The sequence below is a fragment of the Syngnathoides biaculeatus genome, chromosome 2 (assembly GCF_019802595.1).
Source record: "Syngnathoides biaculeatus isolate LvHL_M chromosome 2, ASM1980259v1, whole genome shotgun sequence".
In the NCBI taxonomy this organism is placed as follows: Eukaryota; Metazoa; Chordata; class Actinopteri; order Syngnathiformes; family Syngnathidae; genus Syngnathoides; species Syngnathoides biaculeatus.
Window position 1 is genome coordinate 12,584,069 of NC_084641.1, and position 8,028 is coordinate 12,592,096.

Sequence of the window (8,028 nt, forward strand, 5' to 3'; positions counted from 1 at the left end):
ATGGTTATTGATAACAGGCACTGCACTGGCTGTTCACTTCAAACTCTGTAATTCAATATGGAATACATTAGCAAAGGGATATTTATAGTATGGAAGAAGCAAAGGTTGGCAAGATTCTGTTGACGCCAATTTTAGAAAATGTCTATCCGTCATAGGGGGGTTGTTAAAAGAAGAATTCCGTCAGTCTTCCTCAAGAAGACATTGGGTGGGCCACCAATGGGTTGTTTGCAAGCGAGTGGGATTTTATTTCATTATGACGACATAGAAATTTGGTATAACAACGTCAAGGAAAGTACATACATGGATGGTTTCTTTCGGCTTGCCCCTTTTGGGGTCACCACAGCGTGTCATCTCAGATGAACGCACATATATGTTTGGCACAATTTTTACGCTGGATGCCATTCCTGACTCAACCCTACTCAGGGGAGTGGAGGCCCCAGTGGGATACGAACCCACAACCCCTGGTTTAACAAACCCGTGCTCTAACCACTGAGCTACGGGGCCTCCATACATACATACATACGTACATGTATATTCAGTTTTGAAGATGGAACATATCTTGCCAGTATAGTCCTGGGCAAAAGATAAAGTGGATAAATAAAAAATAGTCTACATACACTTGTTCAAACGTCACATAACCTGTACAACTCCAATGTTGCTGTTTTTTCCAAAAGTTCGGACTCGTGTTAAATGGGATTCGCCGCACACACTTGACACCCTTCTCGTAGGAATTTCCTGACACTATTTCCTTGCTAGCAGAAATCTAACGTTTTGTGCTAACACTGACAGGCAGTGAGACCAGTTATTTGTAACAAAGTGTCTGTCATGTTACTCCTTAATGGCCTCCATCCATCCATCTTCTTTGCTGCTTATCCTCACGAGCGTCGCAGAGAATGCTGGAGCCTATCCCAGCTGTCAACGGGCAGGAGGCTGGGTACACCCTGAAGTGGTTGCCAGCCAATCGCAGGGCACATTGAGACAAACAGACGCACTCACAAGCACACCTAGGGTCAATGTAGAGTGTCCAATTAATGTTGCATGTTTTTGGAATGTGGGAGGAAACTGGAGTGCCCGGAGGAAACCCACGCAGGCACGGGGACAACATGCAAAGTCCACACAGGTGGATCGGGTATTGAACCCGGAACCTCAGAACTGTGAGGCCAACGCTTTACCAACTGCTTCACCGTGCCTTAATGGCCTCGATTTTGAGTAATGAGCAATACGATGCATCAATATTTTCTGGTAATTAATAATAGCAGGGTTACTTCATCAAACCAACAATAATCCTTTACAAGTAAATATTTGTATCTGATGACATGAAGAAGCAGCAAACACATCAGATGACGAACATTTCACCAAACAAGCAGATCGCTTTTCCACAACCATCTTGAGGGCAAAGAGTGTAAAAGTGCAAAGAATTTGCACCACTTCACTTTTGCTACACTACTTTTGTTATTTTCCTTAGTAAAATGTGTATTTCTTACTTTTTTCATTCACACATTAAAAATCGTTTTACTGGCATGTTGAGCATGCAATGCATTGTGGGTTAATTAGTCATACCTAAGTAGGTAAGGACTGGCTCACTGAAGGACTTAAAAATACTTATCTTAAATAATATTCCGAATAAAAAGTGAGCGATTTCACCTTTGCTCGTGAGCTGGATTAACGTGCTGCATCGCTGACGTTCATGTCAGAAAGCCATCAGTCACCCGCTGCTTTGCTAGTTTAACCTAATTAAACTCGGGCAAAAGTGATCCAGGTGTTTGCATCAAAACTACAACGATGGGAGTGTGTGTGTGTGTGTTGTTTTTGAGGGATGGTATCGGCAAATGAGTACTGTTACCCTCAATCACACGTTTAAAACAGCAATAAGTCTAGTCCTGTCTGGTTCCCCCAACGGCACAAATATTTCAGATGGCGTCATTCTCTAACCCATGTGGCGTATATCACCGAGTAATGGGTACTGTTAAGATTACTGTTACTCTTTTGCACTGTGGTATTCCTGGCACTTGCCACTTGCTGAAAGGAACTAACAAAAGTTGCTTGTAAATGAAGTGAATTCATTTTTAAATGAAGTAAGTCTATTGTGTTTTTGCAATTCAATAAATCATAACATTTTCTAATTGCCATTTGCTTTGTTAACTGGCACGAAGAAATCATACATGAGGCATGTGGAATCCACTTTGGTTTCAAGATATAGTGTTTACACTTCAATCGCACACTAAAGACAAGCGAGGCCCATGTGAGGTCAACGGAGTAAACATTTGAATGACATCAGATGAGAAAAACTGGTTGTTTTTATCTTATTTATTTTTTAAATACTCTGGGACCCCCTTTCCGCGCCCCCACCTTCAATATCTAGTAGGTCCAAACACACCTGTTGCTTTGGTGCCGCCTGCAGCTGCAGCTCTCTCCGGGCTGACGGGCCTTCTCGGATAATCCAATCTGCTCACAACAGCATCAGTGATTTATATGCTACATGAGCTCTTGTTTTCTTCATTCACAATTTGTTTCTTCGAACCCTCTCCTCGGTAATAATGGCTCATTAGGCCAGCGGTGACAAGGACCGTGTCATTCTTTTACCTGCCTATTAGGTGGGGTAAAGCTGACGGCGTCAATGGAAGATTCCTTCCATGTTTTAAAATGAAATGACAGCCAACAAGTATCCAGGCTCTACATTTAGATTTGAAAAACTGCCAGAACAGAATCAAGTGATACAGTCCAGACGGAGGATTGAGTGTTTATAGAGTAGGCGATGACAAAGTGCTTATACGATGTGAGCATTCGCGACTGGCAAAGCCCCTGGTCGACCTTGGATTGTCAAATGTTCTCATTTTCATGAGAAAGGAAAGTGACAGTGTCGCGTACCCGTGCAGCGCTCCTGAGACATTTTAGTTGCATGTCATGAAATGCTTTTAAACGACTTCTTACGTCAGCACGAAGACACTTTTGAGAAAAGTCATCAGTCACTCAGAACCAGTATGACACTGATCTCATAACTGGAAGGTTTCTGGTTTCACCCCCAACACACCACGTTTCAAGTAGAAATGAAAGACAGTAAGAGAATATACCAGTACTGTACATTGTTCTTGAAAATGAGAGATATTCGCCTTTGAGGAGACATTTCAGCATGAACCTAAAGTGGAACTTTTACAGGTGAGCTTGATTTGACTTTCTCCAGATATTTGAACGAACAACGTATCAGTACTTTTTGCACAACTTGCCGTTTTTTAATTAGGAGACAACTAGTGTTTGATCATTCAGTCAGTTTCTCGCTGAATTGGTATTTAAACACTTATCTTCATTCTCAAGAGAACATTTGGGTCTTTTAATAAAATTGAAGCTGGCGTCTACTCTATCTGACTGAGTGGGGTGGGCAAAAATTGCCAGCCAGCGGTGGCCACTTGCTAGGGGGGGGGGGGAGCTGGCACCCCTGTTCGTGCTGTATAAAGTATTGAAACACACAGCATATTCTAAAAGAACATTTTGATGCTTTTTAATGGGATGATGATCTTTCCACAGACACTGATGGAACATGTCCAGCTAGAGTAAGTTTATTACCATAAAGACGAGAAGCTGTCCCTCTGTTTTGCATTCATTCCACACCGCTTCGGAGTTACACAATGAGGTCAATTTTTAGTCTTATAAAGTCAAAGAACCTCGGCGAGTAAGATGGCAGGTGGCCGTTTAGTCAACCAGTGTGATCTCGTTCAGTCTGGCTGCCGACGCAAAGTGAATGAGGCTGCCGACTGCAGCGTAGAGGCAGAATCATGTCTGCCTCCCTTTGTGCTTTATCTGCACATCGATGATGTCATCAACATTAAATAAACATTGGCCTGACTATAGAAAATCATAATGTGTGTACAATGTGTCTCAAAACATTGCATTTAGGCTTGTAATGTGTCTGTTGTTATGCTATAGCTAAAACATGTCGCACGAAAACTAACCAACTACATAGGACTATTGAGCGGCAAGTTTGTATTACCATTTTCCAAGGGTCTTTTAAGCACATGGTGAACAACATCAGATGTTTTCTAATCTTTCTAATATTGTGCCAATTGCATTTTTATCTGCCGGATAGAGACGTACCAGCATTCTGACTCAGATCCCACTTTCTCTCAAGTCTCTGTGACCATTTACATTTTTTTTTTTTTTTTTAAATGATCAGACTACCCGCTTCAGATGATATGTTGGAAAGCTTAGTTAGGCAAGGCCAAAAGCTTCCAGAACTGGATGAATGAGGAGCGTGAAGTCATGGCATAAACCAAGTCCAGTAGCCATCTGAGCATCTGCTCGGGGCTGACAACACATGCATTGATCCAAGGAGGTACTCAGCCCTCTAACCTGCTGAGTGCTCGGTTCCAGCGAACAATGGAGTTCCCAGCACGTCAATACACCATCCTATTGAGTGCTCTCCGTTTAGCAGCATGATTGATGAGGTTAAGGCTTCCAGCTGGGGAGGCAAATGATGTCAAAACCAAGGTGCTGCATTGAGCAAACAATTTGTCCCAAATGAGGAACAGCGTAGGAAAAACATTTCTTTCATGTGTAGGAACACTGTGTATTATACAGGACATACAGTATATGCAAACTTTGGTGTTGCCAAGGGATGGAGATAGAAGTCACTTTATGGACAAGAATATCCAAATCCCACAAGACACTAAATGATGCGCAAGTGGATTTATTACAGTTGGTCCCTATAAATCTAAGGTTTGCTACAGCTCCAGGGAGAGGTTAATGGATTACGAAGGGATGCAGTATCGAACCACAGAGAGGTTCATACTCTTCATCGATATGTGAAGATATTGATCACTGAGAGCCAGATATAGTGTAAATCAAATTCATACTCTTGATTGCGCAAAACTAAGGGGAAATATAAGATGCACTGTCAAAGGGTCATCCAACCTGGGAGATATGAGAGATAATGCGTAAATACAGATGTGATACAGTATACTGTACACAGAGTTCGGCATATATACCTCAACACATTTGTTAGAAAACTCAGAGTTTCCTTTCACAATCAATTTATATATGACATACCGCAGTAAAAAAATATTCCCACAAATGCAGAATTTTTACAACAAATTAAATGCTACAAAATTGTACATACACTGATGAATACACTGATTCTAGTAAAAATAAAGAAAAATCATAATTCATCAAATCTGGAGTGTGTTCACCGTTAAATTTATGCTGAGTACTCACACGAGAACAGAGCCCTCATTTATCAGTGCGTAGAATGTTATTTCTAAGGTACAAAACAAATTTTGTATCAATCGTAATTTTACACAAGTAATGTTTTGATCAAGCCCACCTCTTCGAAACAACCAAGCTCGGCCATGTTGAGCCTCATTTACATTGAACAACACCTCTAATCGACCCTATATGGTCATAACAATCCCTTTATGAATGCAAGATTTACTTCTCCATCCAAAAAAAAAGAGGGTGGAGAATATGAACAGCCCACCCGTGAGACTCAGACTGATTGAGGAACGTGCCAGAAAAGTGGGAATGTAACCTAGCATTAATTTAACCTGGTGGAATATAGAAAGTAACCAAAAGAAATACTGATGGGACAAGTAATGCAGGTTTTACTAACAATGATGTGGGACGGTGAGAGGATGTCACGGCTGCTGATTGGTTTGATGTCAAACTCAATGCCCAAAAAACATGCCACTGTATCCATAACAAGGAGGACAAGTATTGCAATATCTACTGAGGGGCATGCCCCCAATATATACTTGAAGTACAGCCAGCAATTGTCAAGCAATTCCCAGTCAGCACATCCACAGAGCTATCCTGAAGATTCCTGGGGTATCAAACTCAAATTCATGGTGGACCAAAATTAAAAAATTGGGACGTCGTGGGGCAAACTCAATATTTAACGAAAAATCGCTGTGATTTGCAAGATCCCCTTCTCTGCAGAAATATAGCGTAAAGGTTCATCGTGGCAACAAACTTACATTTTCCTTAAACACTCAATACAGAATAAACAAACTTTAATATTACCAGCAGATAACAAATCAAATTTGTGATAAAAGATGTGGTATTTGTTCATATTTAGATAAATAACATGAATTCTTCTATCGCTCTATTTATCAATCTCCACCTATCTCTTTTGAATGAAAATCTTTTTTCAAAGGCCAACAGCAAAACAAACTCACTTCTCCCGAAGGGTAACAATACTGTATATTTTCTTAACCGCTTATCCTCACAAGGGTCGCGGGGAGTGCTGGAGCCTCTCCCAGCTGTCAACGAACAGGAGGCGGGGTACACCCTGAACTGGTTGTCAGCCAATCGCAGGGCACATCGAGACAAACAGCCGCACTCACAATCACACTTATGGGCAATTTAGAGAGTCCAATTAATGTTGCATGTTTTTGGGATGTGGACGGAAACCGGAGTGCCCTGAGAAAAGCCACGCAGGCACGGGGAGAACATGCAAACTCCACAGGCAGGTCCGCGATTGAACCTGGGACCTCAGAACTGTGATGCCAACGCATTCCAACTGCTCCACCGTGCCGCCACAATACTGTACTCTTCTATAAAAAGCCAATAAAAACTCCCTGCCTAGCAGTTGATAAAGTGCATTCAAAACATGATTTAAATTTTATGATATCCTTGGTTACAGCCATCCTGCACTGCACGTGACAAACAGGTTTGTATTTTACTTTAGTGAACAGATGATATACTCCCCACTTGTCTTGGGACTTAACTGTTTTTCCATTTTCGTGTGGCCAGTTTTGGGAAGGGGAAAGCGACGAATAGCAGACACACTAGTAATGCATTGTGGGACCTGTATGTAGCATTCTTTGTGCATGGCAAGCCAGCTCTAATACACATTTGATATGGTCTTGTGGGCCAAATATAATTAGACCGTGGGTCAAACCTGGCCCTCGGGCCTGAATTTGACGTATATGCTGTAGAACAAATGATAACTGAATGAATTTTGCCTTCCTCCAAGCAATGTGGATCGCACATTATTTGCGTATTGATTGAATGCAATCCTTTTCTGTGAGCGGAGCTGAATTCGTTTGTTAGAGCTTTAATTGAAATGTATGTGCAATCTATGTGTTTGGGAGACCCATGTTTAATTTCATCTTGATGTCTGCATGGCAACAGGATGTAAAATGACAATCCGAGAAATAATTGCACATCAGCACGATTTGACTTATAGTAAGTGTCGAATGCCAAATGCCGCCAATGACTCCTGCTAAAATGTCCTTGTGGCCAAAAGTTCTCCGGGGATGACATGAGCTCCATGTGCACTTTGATGGCTTTTATGACCCTTTTAGTGTGCTCTATCGGTAGTTTCACTGTTCTACCAGCAGATTCTGGGGATGGTCAGAGTTTAGTGTCGATTTATGCATTTCCCCACGCATAAATTTAAATTGAGAAATACCACACTTTGCATGGAAATGACAGTACATACACTTTACCGCACACTTCATAAATGAGGGCTGTTTTTTTCCCCAAAAAATTTGTTCAAAACTTAATGTCACCTCCAGTACAACCTCTATCAACTGAACAAAAAAACCCCTTATCAGTTCAGACCTGAAACAATTACTTTTATGATATCATCATTTTCTTTGAGTAGTCTATTAACTTGGTGATATTCATCCAGTTCTGTGCAAAAGGCCATGCATCTGCTTTTGTCTTCCAAGATCATTATATTTCATGTGGTGCATGCAAGTCAGCTTTCAAATAGAATTGGGAAAAAAAAAATGTTTCTCTTAACCTCAATCTAAACGGGTGGAACAACAGGGGTGTAGATACCTTGATTTTTTTCACAATGGGAATCTGTCATCTGTGTGATCGCTTTTAATAAAGTTCATCAAATGTCGCATTAAATGTTCAGTTTTATTCTTTTTCATCTTTAGGGAGATTTAACCAAAGTTTAAATACCGTGGGTTGAATAAACTCAAATCTTGGCAGTGGGTGGGGCCAGGTCAAAATATAGATTTATCAATACTGTACATTTGAATTCTTCCCTCCGCAATTCAATCCTGATTCAGCCAATCTTCTGGA

The 8,028-nt window shown here is 41.2% G+C and overlaps 1 non-coding gene across 1 annotated transcript; it reads right to left on the reverse strand.

Annotated features, from left to right (window-relative positions):
* Window positions 1-431: 431 nt before the first annotated feature.
* trnan-guu (transfer RNA asparagine (anticodon GUU)) lies at window positions 432-504 on the reverse strand. The gene has a single exon. It is a non-coding gene; the product is annotated as a tRNA-Asn (tRNA).
* Window positions 505-8,028: the final 7,524 nt, after the last annotated feature.